The following is a 13,274-nucleotide window of genomic DNA, read 5'->3' on the forward strand; positions in this document are numbered from 1 at the left end:
GCATTTATCATGTGCATTGCTAAATATTCTTATAGATTATTCGGAACATTACTCATACTAAATTCAACATTTTACTGTAGTCTTATTAGGAAGTACATATACAAACATATGTAGCACCCTGATGTTTAGGCGGGGTTGCTATTAAATTTATTTGCCAAGTGACATTTGCCTTGGCCAGTTGTTAGGAGGTCAATTGATTTTGCCCTAATTCTGGAATTGCTGCACTTCTCTCTTCTGTCACTAGATGGCCAGGTGTCTGGTGACATTAGATAAGACAAGGGCATTGCAAGGACAGATTAGGAATGAATGGGGTGTCTCAAACAATGGACAGGGATTTTGTTGGGACCCTTGGCTTGCTGGGAGAACCTATTTATTTGGGTGGAGTCAGGTGATCGGGGTTCTGTGCCACCTGGATGTCTGTCTGGGTGGACGTGTATCATACTGCCCCGGGCTGCTAGGCCAGAAACCTAAGGCCTATCTCAGGGACATCTGGCTGCTGGGCTATCTGAAAGCCTATCCAGAAGTAGTGCAGGGTGGGGACTGTGGGCTTGTAGTCCAACCAAAGGTAACAGTTCTGCCGGCCGGGGAACCAGTGGTGGTTGGAGGTAGAGGGGAAGCTATCACCACAAAGGGACCATCCACCTTGCTACCAAAGACCACAGTGAGTGAGCTGAGGCCAGTACCAGAGCAAACTTCTCGCCAGTCGGGGACAGTAAGAAGTGGGAAAGCATCAGCACGTGCCAAGTCAGGGACCCAGCAGGACAGCAGTGGTGACGCTTGTGGTGGGCCAAGCCAGGGACCTAAAGTGTCAGCAGTGGTGAAGCTTGAGGTGTATGTGTCGGTACCTAGCCAAGCAGTGAAGCAGCGGTGACACTTGAGAAAGATACCGAGTGCTACATTGAAAGAGCTCAGGGGATCCAGTGGCTAGTGGATCTGAAGTCTAGTGAGAGAGACTTGGAGCTTGCTGAGTGAAGACCCAAAGTGAGTGAGTGTGGGGTAAAGAGAACTGTTCTTGTTGCAGATAGTTGAATACCTTTACCGTTAGTAACAGCTACAAGCTTGTTGTCATAGGAGACAGCGGTCCTACCTATACAGAAGTGGTGTCCGGCTGGAGGCCTTCCCCTGTATAGCTGTCTACCTATAGAAGTCTTGGAGTCTGCCAATTAACATTGCATCTACTTAAGGGTGTCTTGGCCATAATCCTCTCTCCCACAGTTCCGTTTAAGAGACAATAAATCTCTTTACATTCAAAAATGTCTGGCGCCCACCTGTTCATCTTGAATTACACCCACCATGTTTTGTAACCCACTCTACACTGGAGGATGTCAGCTGTCCTTAACTCTGGAGGTCACCATTGGGCTTCAGGGGCCCCGGGACTTTCCTACACATACTACTGAACAAAATGAAACGCACATTCAGAAATGTTGCAATTATTACATTACTTTTTTATGAATGGCTATATAAATTAGATAAATACCCCAAATATTATTTCAAGCATTGAGTTACTGTCAGCTCAACATCAATAGGCTTTAAGAATGCCTCCACTTTAGGGAAAATATTCTGCATCTAAAAGATCTTTTCTAGGCGTAAGGTTAATTCTCGACATTTGTGGGCTCAGGTATTTCTTTAGCCATACAGTGCTGCAGAAAGCTGGCACTTACATGTAATGCTAATAGAAGGACACTTTGCAGACTCATGCAGGCATTTGCATACTGGCTTTCTGCTTGTCTGTCTTCTAATTGACCTAGTAGTCTAAATACAGCCATCAAAGGCAAATCCTGGCAAGATATTTGAGCTGTAGACAAAGTTAAATATAAAATCTGAAATACCTAATTTGTCAAACATCATTTTTGTTTTGTGTGCCTGGTCCCCTTGAAAGACTTTAATTTGTTCCCTAAAAGGTTTTGCCTTCTCGTGGCTAATGTTTCCTGCATAAGTAGTAGATTCTTATTAATAAGACATATTACCATAGTATTACCAGGCTCTGCTTTCCTCATCTTCAAGCCATTTTAATGAGCTGCTTAACTTGCTCCATGTTACTTAACCTCTGAACTACAGGATGCCAAATGTCTTAGCTTACTCGCCTGTGCAAGTACTGGAGGTAAAATGGAATTGTATATTCATTTCTTACAGCTCATTCATATTCTATCATTCTATGATCTTGGCATACTCTAGTAAAGCCTTTGGTGAGCTTTGACTTCTAAACATGAACTCTACAATTTGTTTGTGGTACTGAAGCAGTCCAGATGAGGATGACTGCTTTGGATGTATGTTGGTAAAGGTATCTGCAGGAAGAACTGTTCTTCTTGCCTACAGCAGCCAATAAAATGCTTAATTTAAACCTAAAAAAAAAAAAACAAAAAAAAAAACAGCAGAAAGAGGGTGCCTGGGTCAGTGTGATAGTAAAAGCAAGTAACACTTTATTCAGATACCCTTACATAAAAGTACCTTGCAAGCTGCACACAGGGTGGATGTGGATCACCAATCAAGCAGTCAGCTGTCACAAGGGATGAGAAGACCAATGTGGGGATAAGCTCAGACCTGCCATATGGAGGTGTATATTTTTGCCTGAAGAAGAAGGCGGCGCCTCAGAAACGCGTTGCGGCCTGCCCTCTTCCTGATTTGGTCTCTTGCTAGCTCTGTGAGAGCAGGTGTGAGAGCTGGAGACGCTGCTGGTTGTAAACCTCCATATGGCAGGTCTGATCTTATCCCCATATTGGTCTTCTCATCCCTTGTGACGGCTGACTGCTTGATTGGTGATCCACATCCACCCTGTGTGCAGCTTGCAAGATACTTTTATGTAAGTGTATCTGAATAAAGTTTTACTTGCTTTTACTATCACACTGACCCAGGTGTCCTCTTTCTGCTGTTTTTGTTTTGTCTGAGGGAACTCCCATTTCCTGCTGAGGAGCTGGCCGTGACTGCGTGAGCAATGACCACCTGTAGATCCATCCATCCTGTGGGCTTCTCCTTGATATCCCTTACTACTATGGACTGTATGGACTAATTCTTATTAATTAATTTTGGGTATATCTTGTTGTCCCCCCCCCCATTATTGATCCCTTGTGATCCACCTTATAGCTGCCAGTGAGCACTGGCTCACACACTACCTGACAGTTCTGTGTGATATAGTGCTCGTTTTTAAATCTGACTGCCACAAGGCACTAAAGCAAGGTTCTCCTATTAGAAATTTGTAGTCATCATGGTCATAGTACTTTAATAAAGAAAATGGGTAGCTTTACTATAGTCAAATTAAAATGTAAACACCTCCCAGAATTGTGAAAGGTAAATTTATATGTGTGCAGTAGGGATGAGGTTTGAGTTTGCCGCTATACATAGTTAGTCAGGTTGAAAAAAGACACAAGTCCATCCAGTCCAACCATAAAAAAAACAAAAAAAAAAAACAAAAAAAAAAAAAAACGTACAATCCAATATACCCAATACTATACCCACAGTTGATCCAGAGGAAGGCAAAAAACCCCAGCAGAGCATGCTCCAATTTGCTACAGCAGGGGAAAAAATTCCTTCCTGATCCCAGAGAGGCAATCGGATTTTCCCTGGATCAACTGTACCTATAAATGTCAGTACCCAGTTATATTATGTACATTTAGGAAAGTATCCAGGCCTTTCTTAAAGCAATCTACTGAGCTGGCCAGAACCACCTCTGGAGGGAGTCTATTCCACATTTTCACAGCTCTTACTGTGAAGAAACCTTTCCGTATTTGGAGATGAAATCTCTTTTCCTCCAGTCGTAAAGAGTGCCCCCTTGTCCTCTGTGTTGACCGTAAAGTGAATAACTCAACACCAAGTTCACTATATGGACCCCTTATATATCATTGGTTCATGGCAATTAACAATCAATTGTGAATTCTTTGGTTGTTGACTTACTAAAGGCAAATAAGCTGTTCACTTTGAAAGGGAATTTGCCTTGGAGGTTAGTGATTGAGGCGAAACTCTGCTTGCATCCATCATCCAATCATGTGCAAGCAAAAATACTGTTTTTTTTATTTTCCTTGTACATGATTGGGTATTGTTTGTAAAGTGAAACTTACCACATTCACTATACCCTAGGACAAATTCTCGTGCAAAGTACAACTTACCTTGCCCTTTAATGAGGTTCACCAAAAAAAAAAAATCATAAAGTTTGAACCTGAGTAAGCATTGCAAAACTGTTCGAAAATTAACCCAGATTTGTTCTTTCCTAGTCAATACAGTATTAAAGTGCAGTTACTTATTCCTCTTAAAAAAAGGTGTAACAATCAGGAATGTTTAATTCCTATCGCCCAACATCTAGGACATGCAGTTTTGGGTGGCCAGCAAGAAGTATTTTTTTTACATTTAGCCCTGCTGCAGGCAAGCAACAGGGTTTAGAGCTGGCGGTCGGCTCTCTTGTAAATGCAATCCGAGCAGCTAACTAGCGGCTGGATCGCTCTTACAAGCAGTGTGAGGGGACGCCCCACCTGTCACCTTCCATGGCCTGTCCTATCCCACCAGCTGATCATCGAGGTGAACAAAGACTGGAACTGCTCTATCCGCATCCCCGGCGTCATTTTTTAAAATGAAAAGCATTTGATCACACTGATATTGGGGTTAAAATGCTTTAAGGGCAGAGGAGGGATCTGGAGTCCTATTGACCCCAGATCTCTCCATAAAGAGTACCTGTCACTGCCTATTGCTGTCACAAGGGATGTATACATTCCTTGCGACAGCAATAAAAGTGATAAAACAACAAATTTTAAGCGACAATGTAAAAATAAAAATAAAAAATCTTTTTTTTTTTTAAAGCACCCCTGTCCTCCATGCTCGCAAGTAAACCCGAATGCATACGTCGGTCCAATGCAAACAGCGATCGTCCTACACATGTGAGATATCATTGCAAACATCCGCTCATGGGCAGTAATCCTAGCACCAGAGCTCCTGTGTAAATCTAAAGTTGGTAACCTTTAAAGGTTTTTAAAGCGTCGCCCATGGATAGTAATATTTATGACGCTTGTCGTCAGTGCATGGGCGTGCGCAATTTTAAAGCATGCCATGATTGATATCTATTTATTCAGCGTAACATCATCTTTTATATTTTTCCTAAAAAAATGGGGCATGTATTGTGCTTTTGTACATTAAAATTCAAAAAAGTGTATTTCCTGACAGACTCCATGGCAGCCTACGTGTGGGTTAACCCCGCTTCCTCTCCAATGCTATAGGACCCCATTCCCATAAATGAGTACTCACCACTAGCTACTGCGTTCCTTTTTCGTCCTCCTCCAATGGACCTACTCAAGATGTTCACATCCGGTCGGACGGATCCAGGATTATGGCATACCTCTTGCGGTGCAGCTCAGGGCCCAGCCACGGGCGGGCGAGTAGCGTCTGAGGCCGAAGGTTTTCCCCTTGTGGTGGAGGGATGGTTGCCTCTGTATGCCGAAAACTTCTGGACGTATCAACGGCTGGCAAGGTCGGAAGCATGTTTGTCTCCATGGCAGTGTTTTTTTTGTGTATCCTGTCTTTCCTCAGGTATCTCCGGCCTCTATGTCAGTGAGACCGGTCGCTTTTGGGTCCTTTTCCGCCCCTCATGGCGGCTGGAGCGCTGGTGCGTTCCAGCTCGCCTCACCACTTCCGGGTACGGCGTTCGCGCCGTTCGCGCATGCGCAGTAGCCTCCTCGAGACCGAGGCTTGGCTCGCGCACGCGTAATACGGTGTAATGCTCTGGAACCTCGCATGCGCGGTACGATCGCTGACCTACGGCGCAGGCGAGTCGTGGGCGGTGACGTCACGGGCGGGGAGCTTCAAATACCGCTCTGAGACTCCCTTACAGTGGGATTTCCCTCACAGTGAATGGGAGTGGAGCGGTCTTCCCCATGCCCAGCTCTGGTCAACTTTAGGTGAGTGTTTGCAGCACATAGGTATACTTTGTGTGTTGAAAATTAAAAAAAAAAAAAAAAAATGTATATATTTGACTAAGTGCAATTCGTAAAAAAAAAAAAAAAAGAGAAAAATAATAAAATAATATATTAAATTATTTAATTCAATTAAAAAAAAAGAAAAAAAAAAATGTGTTTAGAGAAGGGTGGAGGAAAAATTTTCTCCTTTGATCTATGATGATATGTTGTAATTGCTTTAGGGGCAAGGGACTCCTCCTTACTGGTTGTTGGCCCATTCAGGCCATTTTTTCTCTTTTTGCAGACCAGCTGCATTGTGTCGCACTTCTTCTAGAAGAAGCAAATCATGGATAATTCACCGCCTTTAAGTGGCCAGCCCTCTCGCACAAGGTATGTGCTTAAGAGGGGAGGGGTGGAAGGTCAGCCGCATGGTATATGCGTTTTCTGATGTTGGTCCCATCATTTCCCCTTCCCTACTGTGTTTTCCAGCCCTTCTAGATCGGACCCTCAGATTTCGGTCCAGAATGATAAAGACCTTGCCAGGCCACAACGCCAGTCTCCTTCAAGATCCAGACGAGACTCTGCATCTGGAGACCACCACCAGGGGAGACGATCTCATTCCTCCTCCAGACACCGCCTCCCACCGCCATGACAGCCGCTCCGATCGAAGAGCCTGCTGGGGATGTGGAACAAGAGTTCCGGAGAGCAAATCACTATGTGATCGGTGCTATGCCCGGGCGGTCAGGGAAAAGGAAACAGAGAACCAACACTTGGAATCTCTAGTTAAACGTGTGGTACAGCAATCCCTGAAAGAGCTGGATTCGCCCCACACGCTGAGCCAGTCTACTTCGCTGTCTGGCCCCCCGGCTGACGAGGCCGTGAAGACCCGGCACGTTCCAGCCTTAGGCGGCCTCTCTTGATTCCTCAGATGATGATCCTCAGGAAGAAGAGGAAATCGGAGGCTTTGACTTCAACATGGTGTCACCTTTAATTAAAGCAATCAAAGAGGCCCTTAAATGGGAGGATCCCGCTACTCCCCCAGCTAAACAGAAGAAATTCTTCAAACACCTTGGAAAAGAACGTTCAAGCTTTTCGCTCCTTTCAGAGCTGAAAGATATTATAGATGAGGAATGGAGTAAAACGGATAGGAAGTCCTCTATGGTTAATAAAACCTCCAGATTGTACCCCTTCATATCGGAAGAGGTGAAGTACCTAGAGAATGCTCCCCTTGTAGACGCTGCCCTAATGCGGCTGGCTAAACATGTCACTCTTCCCCTAGAGGATACGGTATCCTTCAAAGATGGTCTCGAGAGAAGGATTGACCAGGATCTGAAGAGGATCTATGGGCTGGCTGGCACGGCCTGTAAACCGGCTTTTGCCCTGGCAGCCATGTCAAAAGCCATGGAGGCTTGGACGGAGAATGTGGATTCCTTCCTTAAGGGAATTTCGGAAGAACTAGCAGGAAGTTCAGCAGCCGCAGAATTAAAGCTAGCGGCAGTCTTCTTGGGGGAGGCATCCATTGATTTGATACGCCTTTTGGCGCGAATTATGCTATCGTCAGTCACGGCCAAACGGGCATTATGGTTACGTCCTTGGCTTGCTGACCCTATTTCCAAACAGGCCTGGTGTAAGATTCCCTTTGAGGGATCCTCACTGTTTGGCAACAAACTCGACGATGCCATATCACGTGCCACGGGTGGCAAGTCGGGCTTCCTTCCCCAGGATAGACGCCTTCTTGGTCGGAAGAAACCTCAGTTTAGAAGACGTTCTCCAGAGCGCTCCAGGGAAGCTCGCTCTTACAAGCCCGGCAGGGACTTCAGGAAGAACTGGAACAGAGGTCAAGCTTCCTTTCGCAAGTCCGCTAAAGGCCAGACATCCAGTGGTCGTGAGCAGGCAAAGTCCTTTTGAGATTGCGCCTGCCCAGGCGGGTCGGGTAGGGCACGGCTGAGCCTCTTCCGGCACGTCTGGGTGGCCTCGATCTCGGATTTTTGGGTAATAAGAACAGTCTCAACAGGTCACAGATGGACCTTCTCCAATATTCCTCCTCCCAGATTTGTCTCCACTCTTCTACCCCGGTCGGAAGAACAAAGACAAGCTCTACTGTCCTATGTGGACCTTCTGAAGTCTCAAGGAGCAGTTGTACACGTCCCCAGGGACGAATGGTTTCAGGGGGTATATTCCCCTCTTTTCTTAGTTCGAAAAAAGAGTGGCTCTTGGCGCCCGGTCATAGACCTGACCTACCTGAACAATTTTATAGAGCAAGGAAAGTTCAAGATGGAAACTCTGTCGACCATTCAGCAAGCTATTCAGCCAGGCGATTGGATGATTTCCATTGATTTGAAGGACGCTTACTTCCACATCCCAGTAGAGGAGGGGCTTCACAAGTACCTACGTTTCCAAGTAGGGCAGGAGCATCTGCAGTTTATTTGCCTCCCCTTTGGGTTGACAACTTCCCCCCGGGTCTTCTCAAAGATCCTCTTAGCCACGGTAGCTCTCCTAAGGTTAAAGGTGGGTGCGGCTCTACCACTACCTCGACGACCTCCTGGTTCTGTCTCAAAGCAAGGATCAGCTGCTGGCCCACCGGGAGCAGGTGATCTCCGCTCTATCCAGCTTCGGGTGGCTTCTGAATCTTGCAAAAAGCCACCTAATTCTGGCTCAACGCCTAATATATCTGGGAGCACAGTTCGACACCGTAAGGAGCACTATTTCTCTTCCACTACAGAAAGTTCCGGTGGTCCGGGACAGAATTTCTCAGACTCTACATTCCACACACCTGAAGGCCTCTCAGTGTCTAGTAATCATTGGCACGATGGTCTCCATGACTCCCATGGTCAAGTGGGCCTTGTGGAGATTACGTCCCTTCCAGTCAGGGTTCCTGCAGCAATGGAGAACAGGGGACAAGAATCAGGTCATCCGGGTGACATCATCAATGAGGAACAGCCTCTTCTGGTGGCTTCAACGCAAGAACCTCTTGACATGTCATTCCATTGCCCCCATCTCCTGGATCACGGTCACGACCGATGCCAGCGGGACGGGCTGGGGAGCCCTCTGCGGTTCGAACCTTGCCCAGGGCAAATGGGATCCATGCCTCCCAGTCCCGGGTTCAAACATCCTGGAACTCAGAGCGGCCTGGTGTGCACTGCAATCCCTCTCTCACCTATTGAAAGGGAACTCAGTATTGCTAAGAATGGACAACACAACGGCAGTCGCCTATGTGAAGAGGCAAGGGGGTACCCGGAGTCTCAATCTCCTTCGGGAAGTCGAGCCCATCCTTTCCTGGGCACAGAAGAACCTATGCAATATCTCGGCGGTGTTTGTCCCAGGAGTCCAGAATACCCAAGCAGACTTCCTTTCTCGCACCAAGCTGGACAACAACGAGTGGTCCCTGCATATGGAGACATTCAGATGGGTCTCATCACTAGGGATCAAGCCCGAGGTGGATCTATTCGCCTCCCGCCACAACTTCAAGTTGAAGAAATATTATGCCAGAGGTCATTGCAGCCAGGCTCTCGGGTCGGACGCACTGACGGATCTTTGGAGATTCAACAAGGCCTATGCCTTTCCGCCGCTTCCAGTCATCCTGAGGTTCCTGCAGAGGCTCCGTTCAGAAACAGCCGAAGTGTTGACGATAGCTCCATACTGGCCGAACAGGCCGTGGTTCCCTCTCCTTGTCCAACTCAGCTTCAGGGACCCGGTGCCTCTCCCTCTCTGGCCGGACCTTCTTTCTCAGGGGTCAGTTCTGCACCCATGTCCGGCAGTACTGAGACTGATGGTCTGGTTCTTGAGAGGGAGAGGCTAATCTCGCTTGGTTGCGCTCCCACAGTGATCTCAACTCTCATGAGCTCAAGAAGACCTAGCACGAATAGAGTCTACAGTAGGATCTGGTCCAAGTTTGTGGATTTTTGCTCTTCTAACGGCAGGTCTTTTAGACACCCGGAGGTGCAAGACGTTCTCAGCTTCCTTCAAACAGGTTTAGATCTACCATTATCCATCAGCTCGCTTAGAGTTCAGGTATCTGCACTGTCTGCCTTCTCGGGGTCCTCTTGGGCAAATAATCCGTTAATCCGGCAATTCTTTCGTGGTGCTTCAAGGCTTAAGCCCCAAAGGAAATCCAGGTTCCCCAAATGGGACCTGCCACTTGTTCTAGATTCAATCTCGGGACTCAGTACTACCGGGCTTTCCCCGCTCTCTATTAAGGACTTCTCGGCAAAAGTGGTCTTTTTAGTAGCCATCACATCGGCGAAAAGAGTCTCTGAGATTGGCTCTCTGGGTTGTGAAGAACCCTTCCTGATGTTCTTCCCGGACCGGGTAGTACTCATCCCTATGCTGGGTTCGAATCCAAAAGTGTCCTCGGTGTTCCATGATAATCAGGAGATAGTCCTTCCCACGTTTAGGTCTCCAGGGTCCTCCGAAATTCATCCTCTGGATGTAGGGGAAGCAATCAAAGAATACTTGAGAATAACTTCTCCCTTCAGACGTTCTGACCATTTATTTATTTTACATTTAGGAAGCAATAAAGGGAAAAAAGCTTCAATTAGGACACTCGCTACTTGGATTGTACAGACTATTCAACAAGCGTACAGGGCGAAGGGCTTGGCTCCTCCACAGGCGGTGACAGCTCACTCCACCAGGGGAATGGCGGCTTCATGGGCGGCAGCTCGACACGTGGCCCCAGACACCATATGCAAAGCGGCCTCGTGGGCCTCTATCAATACTTTCATGTCTCACTACTGTATTGAGCCTGCTTCATTGTCCTCTGTAAACTTTGCTTTGAGAATCCTATCGGTTGATAGGACAAATTAAAATTTTGGTTTGATTCAACATACCCACCCGTGTGGTCGGCTAGTTATTTCCCACACGTAGGCTGCCATGGAGTCTGTCAGGAAAAAGGAAAATTTATTATCAAATACTTACCGTAATTTTTCCTGATGGACTCCATGGCAGACGGAGTTCCCACCCATTGGTCATAGAGTAGGCTAGTTACGGAACGCAGTAGCTAGTGGTGAGTACTCATTTATGGGAATGGGGTCCTATAGCATTGGAGAGGAGGCGGGGTTAACCCACACGTAGGCTGCCATGGAGTCCATCAGGAAAGGAAAATTACGGTAAGTATTTGATAATAAATTTTCCTTTTTTATTCCCAGAAAATTGTGTTTGAAAAACCACTGCACATATACCATGTGTCATAAAAAATGTCAACAGCCACCAATTTTTTCTCTAGCGCCTCTGCTTAAAAAAAAAATATATAATGTTTGGGGGTTCTAAGAAATTTTCTAGCAAAAAATAAAAAACATTAAAAAGTTTAAGATGCTATAAATCTCCTTTCGTTTATAAAAGCCCCAGACATTCCTATAAGCACCTCTTCCTAATAAAAACATCAACTTATTATATTTTCCATCCTGGGAAAAAATTATATAGCGATATGTTAACATTTGCGTATAGAACAATCTTAAAGCATATCTATGGACAAAATTTTAAAGCATATATTCTACATTGCATTTCAATTATTTCTGGCTTACTCCTATTAATCTGAATGATATTGAAGTTTGTAAACTTACTTTTTGAAGATCCCCACACATTTATTTCCTTGATCTCTGTAACATGCATTCACAATGCCCTGTGAGTAGGCACTGCTGTATCACGCATTTCACAGAGCCTTCCTTCTGAACTAGAACTGAGAGTTTCTGGAGGCAAAGTTAGTATCAGGAATCATGGTAGCTTGCTTGCAGGCAGCAAGGGTACCATGGGATATGTATTCCATAGAAATTAAAAGAAACTGGCAAAAGAGAAGCTGCAAGGCATGCAGGGAATACAAGAAGTTGCGGTAAGAGATGACCAGCCGACAGGCAGCAAACATGAAAGGAGATTTTCCAAGTAAACTTATATTGGATTGTCACAAATAACTTTTGTTTGTATTGTCATTACAATGCTGATGTTCTAAAATGAAAGTATATTCTGTAACAATAGCTCGTTTAAATAACTAGGTATCCAATCTATAATATATTCTTGATAAATGGTCTAGCTGGATAGAAAGCACGTTTTATTTATTTCTATTTTACTGTTTATATTGGTCTTTAAGCTGCAACTGATATGTTTATTATGAATCTTATTAATGTGGCTTTCTTTATAACCTGAAATTGCTATGTTCACCTTGTTTCATTACATTACCAATATTTTGTATATAGATGACCAAGAGTGTCATTTTGACAGCAACGGGAGCCAATGGCTGTGCTGCTATCAATCTATTCAATCAAGTGCCGAGAAATCCGGGCAGAGGGACAGTGCGTCCTAGCTGATGGAAATTCCAGGGCTCAGATAAGTAAAACGGGGGGGCTGGGGGCCAGTCACTGCCAGATGTCCTTAATGCATAGGATGCATTAAGGTGAAAAAACACAAGGGTTTACAACCCCTTTAACACATTTCAAGTGATGCATTTATGATGCTTAAAAAATTACCCCATGACAATTTATTATAACCCACTCCACCCATTTTTTTGTCTACTCCTGAATAGAGTAAGAAAGAGCTAGAACATCTGGGACAGAGTTAGATTATTCACCTCCGGGTACATTTCCTCTTATGTCACAGGAAGTAAGTGAAAATCTTCCTAAAGGGTATGACTGCATTAAAAACCAGGTGTGAGTTTCCCCATTTCACTCAAAATTAAAAAAAAAAAATGGCTGGATACAGAGTTTAAAAATGCCACGAAGGTGCGGTCTTTTATGAATGTATTGCTTATAGATCTATAGCTTAAAGATTCATTTGATTTAGCCTACTAGGTGGACAATAGCTGGACAGTGGTCTCACTTATAGCAAGTTATAAAATGGTTGGCTTAAGATGGACTACATCAAAACCACTGATATGTGATACAGTATGTATGGATTCAGTTCAACCCTTTTATGGCCAGAGGTAATCAAAACCTAGATTTCTAGGACAAGAATTAATTATAATTAGTTATTATTATGTCCAGGGTTTTGGGGGAACCTCATGCTTTTTTTCTTGTTTTTTTTTTGCATGAAGTTCCCCTCTTATAATCCATACCAGATGCAAGGGTCTTGTATAGTATTTGGGGAGGAACCCCATGCATTTTCCTTTTTATGGGGTACCTCTTTAAATCCATACCAGACCAAAATAGCTTGGTATACATAGTTACATAATTAGTCTGGTTGAAAAAAGACACAAGTCCATTTAGTTCAACCAATAAAAGGGAAAGAAAAAAAATCATACAATTCCATATACACAATCCTATACCCACAGTTGATCCACGGGAAGGTAAAAATCTCCAGCAAAGCATGATTAAATTTGCTCCAGCAGGGTAAAAAATTCCTTCCTGATCCCCGAGAGGCAATCAAATATTACCTGTATCAACTTTACCTATAAATGTTAGTATCCAATTGTATTAT

This window comes from Aquarana catesbeiana, linkage group LG04 (assembly GCF_042186555.1).
Source record: "Aquarana catesbeiana isolate 2022-GZ linkage group LG04, ASM4218655v1, whole genome shotgun sequence".
NCBI lineage: Eukaryota > Metazoa > Chordata > Amphibia > Anura > Ranidae > Aquarana > Aquarana catesbeiana.